The sequence below is a fragment of the Silurus meridionalis genome, chromosome 3 (genome assembly GCF_014805685.1).
Source record: "Silurus meridionalis isolate SWU-2019-XX chromosome 3, ASM1480568v1, whole genome shotgun sequence".
NCBI lineage: Eukaryota > Metazoa > Chordata > Actinopteri > Siluriformes > Siluridae > Silurus > Silurus meridionalis.
In genome coordinates, this window is record NC_060886.1 from 10,646,491 (window position 1) to 10,661,562 (window position 15,072).

A 15,072-nucleotide genomic window follows, 5' to 3' on the forward strand; every position below is an offset into this window, starting at 1 on the left:
GCACACACCTGTCTATATGAGGTCTCACAGGTAACAGTGCATGTCAGAGCACAAACCAAGCCATGAAGTACAAGCAGTTGTCTGGAGTTGTATGGAGGCACAGATCTGAGAAAGGGTACAGAAATATTTCTGCAGCATTGAAGGTCCCAATGAGCACAGTGGCCTCCATCATCCATAAATGGAAGAAGTTTGGAACCACCGGGACTCTTCCTAGAGCGGGCCGCCAGGCCAAACTGAGCGATCATAGGGAGACCAAAAAACTTGATGGTCACTTTTACCATGTTCCAAAGGGCTCAGTAATCCACTTTTAAAAATGTCTCCTGCACTTATTTTTCTTTTTTCTTGCTTTTACTCTCTCTCTCCTTTTCATACTTTCCTGTGCGAATGAGTCATGTAATGGACTGCACTCTCGAGTCCAGAGTGTTTGTTGGTATTGTCCCTCGTTTCTCGAAGAATGCGTCTTATGATTTGATCCCAAAATCCATTAGGTGCCCGTCACTCATTACTAGATATTTTCTGTGCACTTACCGAGTAAATGCTCACACCAGGGACATCATGTCAAACATCAGTTCAGCTTTTTAAATTTAGATCTTTTTATTTTTTTACAATACTCACTTTGGAAATGTGAATATTATCTCAAATATCATATTAAATATATGCATTTTAAATACTCAGGTTAAAAATATATTCGTTTGGTTTTTGAGACACCAGATTTTTTTTTAGCAACATGTATTTTGTTCCTCTTACCTCAAGCTTATCGAACACCTTTTGGATTAGAACGCTGACTGCACCCCAGGCCTCCTCACCTTACATCAGAACCTGAATTTATCAACACCCCTGTGGTTGAATGAGCACAAATCTCCACAAGCACACAATCTACTGGAACATCCTTCCAAAAGAGTGGAGTTTATTATAAGAACAAATAGGACTGAATGTAGAATGGGTTGTAGAATGGCTCATACAAACATTATGGTCCAGTTTCAACAAACATTTGACTATACGGTGCATCCTGAACTTTAAATATGTAAAGTCTAGTACAGTATTTTATCATTTTTGAGTGACACATGTATGCTCCTTTTGTTTATGTGCAAAAACAAGTTAGCAAAACACAGTACACAAGTTTTACTGTAATCAAACAAATATATAAATACACAGATAGTACATTTTATTGCTTAATTAAAAATAATTTCTCAGCATGAATAGCAGCTTTACACATTCTTGGCATCCACCTAGGTAATTATTAACAAACATTTAGCTAAAATGCTTTGCCATACCTCTTTTCTCTTAATAATGTTCTTAGACCTTGGATCTATGCTTCAGGTCATTGTCTTGTTGTATGCTGAAGCCAAATGGGAATGCATGGCAATAGAATTTTATAGAATGGTAGCCATGCCAGTTTAGTATTACTGTCACCATGTAAACTACATTAAACGTACATGTATATGATGAGTTGTACTGGGCTTGTTCTATATACAGATATATACAGAAACTTGTCAAGTGGAATATATTTCATCTTAAAACTACTGTTACTGTGTTGGGTGATAGTTTGATGAAAACTAATTAAATTACTATTAAATTACACTTGTCTCTCTAAAATGATAAAACACTAGGCGTTTCCAAATTTTTGGCAGGTACCATAGGTTCAAAAATCTTTATATTTATTACTTATATATTTTTTGTATTATTTATTAAATGGAAATAATATTATTACTATCTTGTCAATCATTTAAATATATTTAAGACATTTTTTTTTGTTAAGATTTTGTTCCCTGTATGTGCCTGGTTTTATTTTCCAGACAGAAACAATCTAACATTCTGTTTGTGTCACCAGTTGCCAAATGTTTTGTCTCTGCTTAATCTTACTCTTTAGAAAGGAAGTGGTTTTGTCTTTGTGCTATTAATCAGAAGTTGTGACTGCCACTGTTGGGTCTTTAAAGAAGACCCTTTTATAAACTGATACCGTTACATAAACTTACATAAACTGGTAATTTTTATAGTGCCTTAATTGTAAATTGGAAAAAGTGTGAGCCCAGCGAGCAAACCTAAAGTTTAAAGTTGTACAATAAGGTTGTTTGCAATTGTATCCAATAAAGTGCATTAAAATTTTGTGCATTATAAAAACTGTGAATGCATTATAGGGAAGTTCACACCACTGTCACTGATATGCAGTTATGAATTATCAGTAGTGATTCCTAGTCCATAGTCAATATTTAACATGAATGCCCTAAATCAAATGATGTACCTCTGTTGTATCTTTCTGATTTGAATGTGAGAGGACAGTCACCCTGCAGAATTGATGGCAAGATTCTTTTATACATCGCTTAACCATCACCTTTTCTGTGCACAAGGCCATTAAACATTGACATTGAAAATTCAGTAATCTCCCAGTCGACACTTCTGCTTTTGTTGCAAGGCTGCAGGGATTAACCCTGTTGAATAATAAAGTGTGTTTTCTAGATGGCTGCTGGTGTTTACATTCACATCAATGCAAACACATCCATACAGTATATACACTGTGATTAGGAACTGTGTGAAAACAAGTATAATGTGTCTTTAAGTGCAGCATGTCTATTTCTCCTGGTGCTTATGGATTTGTGGATTCATGTTATCTTGTATTTAAGATGTCACAGCATGTTGTTTTGAGTTCTCTGGTGATTCACTGCGTGTTCGATCTTCTTCAAGGGGACTCAAAGTCTTCCTCTCTGGGGTGGCATTTCATTTGGCCAGCTTTATCTCTCCATACACTTGTAGTGCTAGCTTTTATGAGTATTAAATTGAGTCCTTACATTGGTTGGTTGCCAGCGGAGGACTATGCTCTATGATTGAGAGAGTCTTTGCAGCCGGTGCATCTATTGTTTTCCAGTCGTAATAAATTTTAATTGGTAGAGATTTGATTATAGGCATTAAGTAAAAAAGCCTATTGAAAATAGATTATGCAAACGTGTTTGGGCTGCAAAAATGTTATCATGCAAACTTATTGTTAAAAAGACCACCTAATCTTTGAAATATGATTTAAATATTTGTGGGGTACCATTTCCATGGTCAGTTCTTTTAAAATGGCAGCCTGGACCCAATTAATTGGTTAAAATGTGAAAAATGTAAAAAAAAAAAAAAAAAACAACAACAAAAAATCTTTCAGAATGTAGGCAAAATGTGTCAATTAGGATGTAAAAATTCTGATAGATATAAACTGAAATATACCTGAAATGTAGTTTTATGCAGAAGATTTGAGAGCTTGCACCAGCGGTGACTAGTGAATGCATTAGATGACTAATTACATGCATGTGCTTATATAAAAATGTTTGTATTTGTTCTCATTGCAGAGGACAATATAAATTGTAAGCTTTGATGTTTTACTTTTTTCAGCTTGGCTATCCCTGGTATGCAGCTACTAATTAATTCATTCTTATTAATACATGCAAAAGGTTTTTATTTATTTTGTATTTTTTATTATTATTGGCCCTCTACTGTGAAAATGTACAGTTGTGCCCAATTTAAAGAAGGTTTTGCAAGATATGCACCCATGTACTATAGAGCAACACATCACATTTAATTGTCACGCGAAGAGAGAAAAAAGCTCGCATGGGATCTATTTTCTTTTTTACGCATTTACAAAGCTTTTAAGAATCGCCATGCTTACAAAAGTGGGCACTGTTTGCTTCCTGCATCTAATGAGACGCACTGCAACTTGAAAGTCAGGTGATGTAGATTAGATCTCAGCTGGCCGTCACCTTCGATTTTTACTTTGATTCGGTGAACACAGAGGCTATTAGCTCTGCTTCTCGAAAAATAAATGCGAACAAATGGTGCATTTTACAAAGTTAAACCTCTTGTACAATGCTTTTATAATGTGAAGCATTCATTCCTGTGCTGTAATAATTTGTAAATATGAAACGGTCACTGCTGGATCGGATTATTAGTCTGGTGAGATGTTTACTGTTGTGCTATATGGTGGTGGGATCTTTTGACTTTTATTACGTTTGGATTGAATCCCAATGTATGTGCTCCTGCAGCAGTAAAATTCAGCCTGAAATAGAACATACTTACATTATGGGCATATTTCACAAAATATAGCATGGGTGTGGCATTGTCTACTGTTTCTAGATTGAAACCAGAGAAAAAAAAGAGGGTAAAATTAACCTTCTCTGGTGTAAGTTTAATTAATAAGGGAGTGTATTGGATGTGAGGCTGAATTTTTTTTTTTCTTTTCAGTTGTAAAATGGACTCAGTGAAATCAACCCTATTCTCCTAGTGTATAATAATGCAGGGAAGTGGATGTAAGTGCAAAAATTCTTAAATAAAGTGCATACGAAGAGACATGAAGAAATAATTGCAAACATAAACTGACAAAGAAACATAGACTAAAAAACAAGAAACGTGGAACATGGGTACAAAGGTGATCATCAACAAAACAATAGACAGAATTCTATATACAGATTCTATATACAGTTAACGGATAACTTGATTTAGGTGCAGAAACAACATGTGGCTTGGTGCAGTGTTTGATGAGTAGTGCAGTCTATTATCATAGCTGTGACACTTAGGTTAATGAAAAATATATTAGGTATATGTATTGTATAGATAAACATTTAAAAAGTAAACTTGCTCTCTAAATGAAACACTATAATAATAGTTGGTAAGAGTAGAGTAGCAGGCAACCCTTATGTAAGGTGATCCCACTTATCCCTCAGGTGTACCACAGTGTTTAAAAAACTCGCATTTCCTAAGTGGATAAAGGGGATAAAATGTCCCAACTGGCATTCACCAGCACAATGCAAAAGACAGTAATTGGCTTCAGACTGACAAATATCGAGGTTAAATGTGAAAGCAAAACTAGGAGAGGAAGTTATGCTTTCTCAGAATTTATCAGAATAGTTTCAGCCGGTAGGATTGCTGTGAATCAAACTCTCGCTCAATCTTGGCTCAAGTCCTCACCTCCGACTGTCGGGACCAAGAGCACTGCATTTTTTTTTTTTTTGCAACAGATCGTTTGAATAGCCTCCAAGATTTATACATAGCTAATAAAAATTCCACACTCTTGGCACTGCATATAAAGGGAAGAAGCGGAAGGTGCATGAAAGGTGACACTATCTTTCTATAGTCTGTTGCTATAATCTAACAGATGGCTGGCTATGTGTTTTTTGGGTGTTGATTGTGATAATATTCACTTATCCAAAACCAGCCTACATGTATTCATCCTACCAAATCCCTCCTGCTGAAATAAGGTTGTAATGGAAACTCATTTTAAAGTATCAAATACTCAATTGGTCTTTATAAACACTTGGAAAGCAACACTGCTAATTATTAATTGTGTCTCTAGATGTAAATTAGAACTATATTCAACATTCAAGATTTTTATTTCTCACAAACATAGTTACTTACAGAATACAACTTGCAGTGAAATGTAAACCTTATCGGCTACTCAGGAAATTGTGTATTAAATAAAAAGGACTCTAAATATAAGACAAGATTAGATATATTAGAAATAGAAAACTAACTGAACCACCTCTTACCAATAAGGTGTTTTTGCAAATGACTGACCACAGACATTTTTGAAGCTTGTCAGCTAATAAATGAGGTAAACTTGTTTTATACTTAACTTTTTACGATAGGATAGTTTTCAATACACCAAGAATTCACATAGCCACACAAATCTAGATAAAAAAAAAAAACAGCTGCATTTTTGTTTTAAAAATGTTTGCTGTTTCTTTTTTAATATATATTTTAATATATCTAATTTATTTTTTATATATATTTATACAAAAGATTTTTGTATAAACATGTTGGCATGCAGCTTAATAAAAAAAACTCAGTGTCTTTTAAATAATTGGTACAACTGTTTATTAGTTCCCTTGCACCATCATTTCCCACATAATTATTCAGTTATATAGAAGAGCAGATGTGACCTTTTAAATAAGTGTCATTAGCTTGAAAAACCTCCCTAATGTAAAGCCCCTGTCACCGTGTACTGTGCTTATGAGAACCTCTGGGAGAATTGCTTTATGCATTAACGAACAGCAAGGTCAAAGTGCCTCGTCAGGTCTGGCTTAGCAAATGGAAAAGGAAGAAAAAGGATCTATAAATAGGCTTGTTCTTTTTGCAGCTCTGTCATGGCACAATTAATGCCGGCCTTGTTTTGTTCTCAGCCATTAGACCTGAACACAGGGTAAATAATGCGACGTGTTGAGCGTGATACATGCCATTACATTGTTTTGCCAATTTCTTTACACAGCCAATAAAAGTCTATTATTATCTAAATATGGTGGTTACATTAATCTGTCTAGGGCTAGTCCAGGCGTGTTGTACAGGTGAACACTGTGTGGTCGTATTTGCTCATTGTTTTAATAATGTTCTATGGAATTCTGTTGTAAAATTTTATCATGAACACCTTGAAACTAGCCATGTGGATGCATAAAGACATAAAGACTGCAGAGGGACATTTAGGGAAAGCCCTATAACAAAATAAATAACCATACCAGCAATACAACTGATAAAGTGTGTCTGCATCAGTGTGGATAGCAGAAGAGGTCTTAGTTTGAAATATATAGCAAAAAACAAAAAGAAAAACAAGGTCATCTTGGCTAATGGAAGCAAAAGTAATTTTACTGTCTGACGACATCCAAATGGAATTCTGTGTAGAGTCCCTGAACAGTGCATTATTTCGTAGTCTAGTTTGTCATTCCAGTATAGTTTGGGCAGATTATACATTTACATTAATGCCTTTTCACTGTTCAGAACTATAGAGTTTGTGTGCGTGTGTGTGCGTGTGTGCGTGCGTGCTTGTGCGTGCGTGTTTGTGTGTGTCTGTTTAGGAGACTCTATTGTCTGTAGTTTGGAACCCGCTCCTAAATTAATTAATTTTAGAAAAAGCAGATCCCATAGTGGCACATGTACTATACACGTGTGCATTGAGGTACTGTAAAGGCCATAATATCATGGCAAATACATTTCTATAGTTTTTTGATGGCCCTATTTGGGTCAACAGGTTCACACCTACTCAATTAACTCTTTTCACAATGTACATTTTTTATGTTAGGAGGTGCATAAAGAGGATCTTTATGAACTTCATGTTTTATAAGACTGCACAACACCAAGTGCAATATCAAGTCTTTTATGTGCCAGGAGAGAGCGATCAACTTCCCACTGTAAACTACCAGGCGTTGTGGACGATGAGGCATTTATATTCGCCCATGAATGTTTGTGAACATTTTGGTTTCTGCATGGCTCATCGACTTGATGCATTTCCCAGCATGTTGTCTATAGGGCTTTAGGACTTTTCTGGGGGAAAAAAATCAGCTTTTGCCTGGTCACATCGGAAAGAATTCCAAGAACTAAGTAGTGTGAATCTGTCTGCATTTTCAAAGAGGAAAAGATGTTCTGCTGAAAAGGTTTAGGGCAAATAACACAAGTGAAGTGTCTCCAGATCAATAAATTATGCTTTACCTGGCTGACCAGAAAAGCAGGGGAGTGGAAAGAGCAAAGTATCGATTAGCAGGAGAGAGCGTGTACACCTGATTCATCTGGAGCAAAAGCCATAGCAGCACTATGAGATCGACAGGCAGCTTAAGCCTAATACTTCCTCTCAGGCAAGAGCGTTCTCTGGTGCATGCTAATGCGAACTCGGAGCCTGATTAGGTGATGAAACAAAAGTGAAAACAGCTTAAGGAAGGAACTTATAAACCAGAGGACTGAATAATTATAGTTTGTTAAGGCTCACAATGTCAAGTTAGAGACAGATTCCCAGGATTGTTAGCTTGGAATCATTCATAATGCCTGACTCCTATGTGTAAATAGAGCCAGAATATCATCTTAAAAATTTTCATGCTGTTTGGCATAGAAATAGCACCCAGCTTCACCCACACATCTCCACTTGCAGAGGCTTTAGCAAGTGTGTGGGTTGACATATGTCTGGACCATTCCCACACATGCCATGGCTGTACTTGTTCACCCTAGTGTGTTGAATTGATCAGTATCGCTGCTAGGTTACGTGTTGATTATCACTGCTAATGCCACATGACTACCATTCTAATTAACTGCATCCTTATTTTCATAGGACACTAGCAATCTATCCCAAAAAGCTTCCACATTGTTAAACACCCCATTGGCTTGTTGGCAGTGTGTAAACATCAATGCCTGTTAGCTGTGTGATTGTTTTACTATTTGCCTCAGACACCTCTGGAGTGGTGGGGATTGTAACATCTGCTCCTCTGTGTTTTGTGTGTGGAACCGATGCAAAAAAAAAAATATAAGCAATGGATATTTTGCATTGCAGTGACTTAGCTCTGCTGCATGTGATTCCAGAGAGGACTAGAAAATTTCAGGCATGTGACTGATTTTTCAAATGATAAAATTAATGCATGCTTTTAATGCATCTGGTTATGTTGAGTTATTAATCATATACCTAGTTCTTTCTTCCATGTTGATCTTTATATTGAAAATGGAGCGAGTCTGCTGTAATTGTCCTGCTCAAAGGTATGGACATGTTTTTATCAAGCCAGTAACCTCTTGGTTTCTAGCCAATTTCATTTAACCTTTTGAGCTACAATCTCAAAGAGTTGCTGGGAAATCCAATGATTAGCTGTAGCATAACAGATCTGTGGAAACATAAAACTAAATCCTGTAAAATCAGCACGAATTCAGTAGTGAGAGAATATTGCGAAAGAGATTATAATCCTGTATATTATAGTTTTCTAACTTTTTGTTGATCTAAAACACCAGGTCAGGATGTACCGGCTATTGTTTTTAAGCTTTAAAAGACTTTCTGAACTTATTTACATTTCAGTCTTGTGTTCAGTATGAATTTACCCACCAACATTTACACTTGTAGCCAAATGCATCCCCAGTTGGCTAGATGAAAAAGAAAAAAAAAAGCAAATCAGCTTCTTATTTATTTTCTTACTTATAACCTCCACTCCAAATATTACCACTTGATTTTCTAATGTGTATTTTTTGTTCATTTAGCAACAAGAGCATTAGAAAGATCAAACACTGAAATCAGGTACAAAGCCTTTATGCATTGTTTGTGTTCAAGTTTATTCTAAATGAGGTGGGCTCTAGTTTTTGAACAACTGTATGGGTCTCACTTTGTGTACAGGAACACTTTAATGCTGGAACAGGGTTTGGGCTTCTTAGTTCCAGTCTTTGGAATTTGTAATTTGTAATTTGTAAACAGAATACAAGACATTCTTTACAATTGTGTGCCTCTATGTTTGAAGCAACAGTTTGTGTCAGCCCGTGACGCGCAATTTTGGTTTCGGGATGCAAAACCTTTGGTGTCGGAACACATACCTCCAGTTTTGTGATGCGCACTTCCGGTTTGGCAGAATTTAAGAACTCCACTATTTCCACTATTTAAGAACTCCATTTTCACTTACAAACCTTGTAGCCACATTATCTTTTTGGGTTTAATTTCAAAGTACTTCCTGTCATTTTGCTTAACTGCATTCTTGTTGCCAACCACGGATTTCTCTTCCGGATCTAGTCTCTGCCCGCATTGCTCTTTTCCCCGGTTTGACTAAGGACTGTTTTTGGACCTTGTTTTTTTCTTTGCCTGCACTGCTCTGCTTTCCAGTTTTTGAAATAAAGACTGCTTTTGGACTGTGTTTTGCCTCTGCCTCATTGCATTGGTTGCTGCTCTTCTGCAACTGTTTTTGTTGTCTGTGCCAGGTTTTATTAAACTTTACCCTGTTAAACCTCTGTCAGCATCCTGACCCCTGAGGTGCCCAAGGTGCCCAAGGTCTTCAGGCTCACCTTGCTTCACTGAGCCAGGTTTTTGCATCCAATGAGCAACGTCTCCAAGAACTCCACTGCAGTTGAGGATTTGGTTGCTTTGGCTTAGACAAGTATTTGCTCCAGCTGCTGCAACCGCCGCAACTGCTGCCCCTTCACCAATGCCCACTCTGGCTATTCCTGCCAGCAAACCGCTCCTGCCTCCACCTGAACACTTTTCAGGGGAACCGGGAGAAGTGCACCTTCTTGACGCAATGTAATGTGGTGTTCCAGCTCCAGCCATCCTCGTTTCCCACAGAACATGCTAAAGTGGCCTATATCGTATCCCAGCTGTTAGGTAAAGTGCTACTGTGGGCCATTCAGGAGTGGGAGCACCAGTCCATTATCTGCTCCGATTATCGCACCTTTGCCAGTGAGCTCTGCAAGTTTTTTGACACTTCTACGTCTCAGGAGGATGCTGCTAGCTCCCTGCTTTTTAACACCCAGAAAAGGAGACCGGTCGAGTTCCGTACTGCCACCACCGCCAGTGGATGGAACCCACCGCCCTGTATGACACCTTGCTTGGGGCATCTTACCATAGGTAAAAGTCAAACTCGTCTCATGCAAGCTAGCAAGCGACATTGATGGCTTTATCTCCATGGTCACCACAATTGACTAGAGAATCTCGGCTCTTTACCCCTTGTCCCTCACCAAGGGGGGGCTTCGACAATGAAAACATCCTTGCTCTCTTGACACATGGAAATCGGACATCATTACCTGTCACTGATGGAGAAGATGCCGTGCCAGGGGCCTATGTCTTTACTGCGGGGAGGCAGGAAGGAATGATGACAACAATCTGGCAACATTTGTGGACTCTGGGGCAGATGCAGAAATTCTTGATGAGGACTGGTCCACCAGCTTGCCATGGAGATGGAGCCCCTGCCGAACACCCTCCAGGTCTGGGCTCTGGATGGATACTCGCTTTACTGGACATCCTGCCAGACAAAACCCTTGCGGGTCACCTTAGCAGCATCAGGAGTGGCTGTCCTTCTTGGTTATCCCATTGCTTTAAACCTCGGTCATGCTTGGATCCCATTTTGACTGGACCAACAGCCAAATGCTGGAATGGGGGCTTTCCTGACAGGCCCTTTACCTCTCCACACTGCCTCCTGCACTGGCTTCTGCATGCCACAAATAACCCTTTTCCAAGTTATGAATCACCCCCCCAATCTTAGCTCCATCCCAGCAATCCACCACCATCTCTGGCAGTTTTAGACATAAAAAGGCCTCTTCCCTGCCGCCACACCAACCCTATGACTGTGCAATTGGCTCCCCACCTCGGACCTACCTCTACAGGCCACCTGTAGAAAGCTCGCCCCATGCTTTGTAAGACCATTTTCTATTTTCAAGATCATCAACCTGGTGGCAGTCCACCTTAAGCTACCCAAGGTCTTTTGAATCCTATCCTGCATCCCAACCTAATCACGCAGTTTCACCTGGGACATCCTGAGTAGCCTGAGGGTCATCATAAGCTATCCTGGAGTGACGGGTACTGTCAGCCTGAGAACACCATTCTCACTCACTTGCCATTTTTCCCACCATTCTGCCTGGCTCCCTTCTCCTTCCCAGACCTCATCTTTTCCATTGCCCTGTGTTCTGGTTTGGCTAAGGACAGTTTTTGTCTCTGGCTGCATTGCACTGCTTTTAGTTTATTCTTTTAAGTACTTTTTTCGGACTGTGTTTTTTTCTTTTCCCCATCGGGGTTGCTGCTCTTCTAAAACTGTTTATTTTCTCTCTGCCAGGTTTGATTGACCCCTGACAGTTTGGTGAAGACCATATGTGTCTGATGGTCAGGTCATAAATTGTTTATCGTATAGTGTGTAAACCCCATGGACATCCCCTGAATTGGCTTGAGCCAATGGATTGAAATTTGTTAGATTTGTGCACAATTCCCATCCACATAAAATCCTAATATTTAAGATAAAGGAAGAATGATTTTGATCATTAATGAGCAAGCTGTGAGGTGACAGTGGCAAAGAACATCTTCCCGAAACAACACAAGTAGGAAAACCTCAAGATGAACCAGACCAGAAAACCCATCTTGCACAGAGTCGCTCTAAATAGTGTGATTATACATTACAGTATACAGTTATAGAGTAAAAATAGGCAGCACTAAATGAGTATATTGTAAATAGGAGTCCAGGGATGAGCATTGGACATCATTCCTTCTGATTTATCCATGTGACACTATAAAACTTTTCTCTCACAGTGGGATTTTTAACACAGATTCATTGCTTAATGTAGAGTCGTTAGGCAACACAGAAAATAGTTAGATAACAAGCCAAGCAAAGCTGTAAAAGAAAAAGGAACAATGACCGCACCACAGTGTGATAAGATGTAATTAGCTGAATCTTGTTCGGACATTCTGAAGACACCAATTTTGTGTACAGTCTTATTAACTGTCTACTGGATTTGGTGGATCTATAATTAGCTGAGCATCTGTTTTTTTTTTACCTCCCTCTCCCCTCCCCATGACAGAGCTTTGATGGTAAGTAGGCGATGCGTGTGGTAAATTGCACATTTAAAACGCCTGTGCTCTGTTTTAAAAAAAATCATAAAATGTGACCTTTTTTTTATCACTTTCCTTATTTACTCTGGGATGAAGTTTGGGTGAAGCTTCCAGGCAGCCTGATATGGTTAGTATGGAGATAAGCAGTGTCATCTTGCTGTCAGGTGAACAATTGTTGTAGTAATTACATTAAAAAAACACAGGCATTGTGATGTGTCAAAACAGTGGAACATTTATTGCTATAATCTCTCGTGTATTGAAAAAAAGTCTACTGATGGTATTTTCTACTGTCTTTTTTCCCCGAGCTTATTCTTACACAGATAAGATATCTAATTGTTATGCCCACTGCATCTGCAAATTCTCACACAATCATTACAATATCATGACTTAATTCCTTTCTTCAGATTTTTAAAGCCTTTTTTTCATGTTTGGCTACTTGCTGTTTTCCTCTCTCGATTCTTCTGCTTCCTGTTGCAGAAGGGAAGATAAATACAGTACATCCTCCCTGACTTCCTCTCTAGCTGTGAAAATGTGATGGGTAGGGTGCAAGATGAAGACCTTTCAGAACACTGTTCTGCTGTTTATCCTCACAGCACACACACACCGCACATCAGAACCTCCACAATAGACCATCTTTCATTCTGAAACACAAACCTCAGTTTTAGCAGCCGTCTGCTGTTGCACTAAAGGGGAAATCAACAGGACATCCTCTTATTGAAAGGTTATGAGTGAATAATATAAATTTGTTTGTTTTAATCGAACTTCACCTGCCATCATCGCATCCTTCACTCTATTTATATTTCCTCCTTTTAAAGCAGCTGGTCTACATACCTCAATGTTTGTATGCCAGGACTGATCTTGAAATAAATATGTGTAAATAATTTTGTGGAAGCATAGTACTCATCATTGCTGTAATTCTACGTAAAGTAAAGAGCATCTAAAGAATGTTTACAACCCAGAAGTGTTTTAACACAACACACTGCTACATTGAGTTCTCACTGTGCAAGATAATCTAAATAAAATCATAGCCAAATTCAGCAACAGCCTCGCCAAGTCAGATTACACAGTATGATGGAACTCTTCTGATGATAGACCTGTGATAATAGAAAATCTCAATGTTCTGCTTAGAATGTTGATTTCCATGGGCATGAACATGCTGTTAGTATAGGGGCATATAATGATTAGTAATAGTAAGGTTAAGTCTAAAGAAAAAAAACAACTTTAAAAGGTGTAAATAAAGAGTCTTGAGATGTTTGTGACAGTTTAAAGGATGACAAGATGGAACGGCCATTTTAGTTTGAGCTGAAGCTTGAGGTAATAGAGACTTTTTTCTGTCCATTAACATCTGGGTAGGCATTTATGCTGTTAGGCATTGATTAATTAATGTGCGTAAGTCTGTATTGATAAAAATCGCATGCTATTATATAAGTTGTTATTGCTAACTATTTATTCCACCATGTAAACCAGCACCATCCTTCTACTAGTGGCTTTTAGAAACATTTCTTTAATAATATATTTCTTCTACCTCCAGAACATAACTGTTCCAAACCTGCCAGTCTCAACTCCAAAGAATTGCTGTGTTCTTTTAACCTTATAGTGTTATCTCTGCCTAAAATACAAACAGATTGATTTCCAGTCATACAGGCTTACACACGTCTGCAAAGAGCAAAACAACATCTGTTAGTGTAACAGAGATTCAGAGGTCAAGCTATGAGATCAGGGAAAAAGCCCTAAAGCCAGAGAGGCCCTCATTCTAAAAACACCAAGGTCTTTTTATGGCTCTCATTTATAAAAGCAGAAATCAGTTTAATCACATTATGGTTAAAGCGGGTCAGAGTTATCAGTAGCTAATGTAGAACAAACACGCACACACACACACACACACACACACACACACACACACACACACACACACACACATACACATTGCTGTTATCCAGAGGCACTCAAAATGCTGATCTCAAAAAAGGACTGTTCTGTTGCCATGGTTTTGTTTGACCAAACAGCACAATTTAATCTTTTTTAATTTTTTTTTTTTTGCAGGTGTTTGCTCTGTTTGTCTGTAAAGAGCTGTTTTTTCAAATGTCAAATACAGTCTGTGCTTGAATCATATAATTATTTTCTGATTCCGAACATTAACTAAAGCGCTCATGTATTTAATGCATTGCATATAGTAATATATAAATACTCATTGACCACTTTGCCAGGAACACCTGCACCCCTGTTCCTGTATGCACTTGTCCACCAACAGTGTGTCAGTATTAAGATGCATAACATACAGATAAAGCGATTTATGTTGACAATGATAAAAGATGAGGAAAAGGTGGTGCTTTGACCGAATAATATAAAACAACTGCAGATCTCCTGGGATTCTTTACACACATAAATGTCTAGAGTTTATACTGGTGCTAAAGACAAAAAAACATCCAGTGAGAATCAGTTTTGTGGGTGGAATTGCTAGTTTGTTGAAAGAGGTCAGAGTAGCCAAACTGGTTGAGCTGTCAGAAAGTACGGTTACTTCAAATTCACTCTTTACAACAGGAGTGATGAGAAAAACAAAACCCATTGAATCCTAAGGCAGATAGAATACAATGACACTGTAGCTAAGAACAGGAATTGGAGCCTACTTTGGACATACAGCAGGTTCACCAAAACTGGACAGCTGAAGGAAAACCATGACCGAGTATGAATGGAGTCAGAAGCATGCTGACATATCAGCCTACAGCCCAGATTAAATAAAAGGTGAGGTATGATCTCAGTCTTAGTCATATCTAAAAGGACTTGCTGTGTTTGAG

General features: G+C 38.2%; 1 protein-coding gene across 2 annotated transcripts in view; it reads left to right on the forward strand.

The window, feature by feature from the left end:
* fgf14 (fibroblast growth factor 14) overlaps positions 1-15,072 on the forward strand; it is a 139,256-nt gene that overhangs the window by 111,520 nt on the left and 12,664 nt on the right. The gene's annotated exons all lie outside the window — the stretch shown is intronic.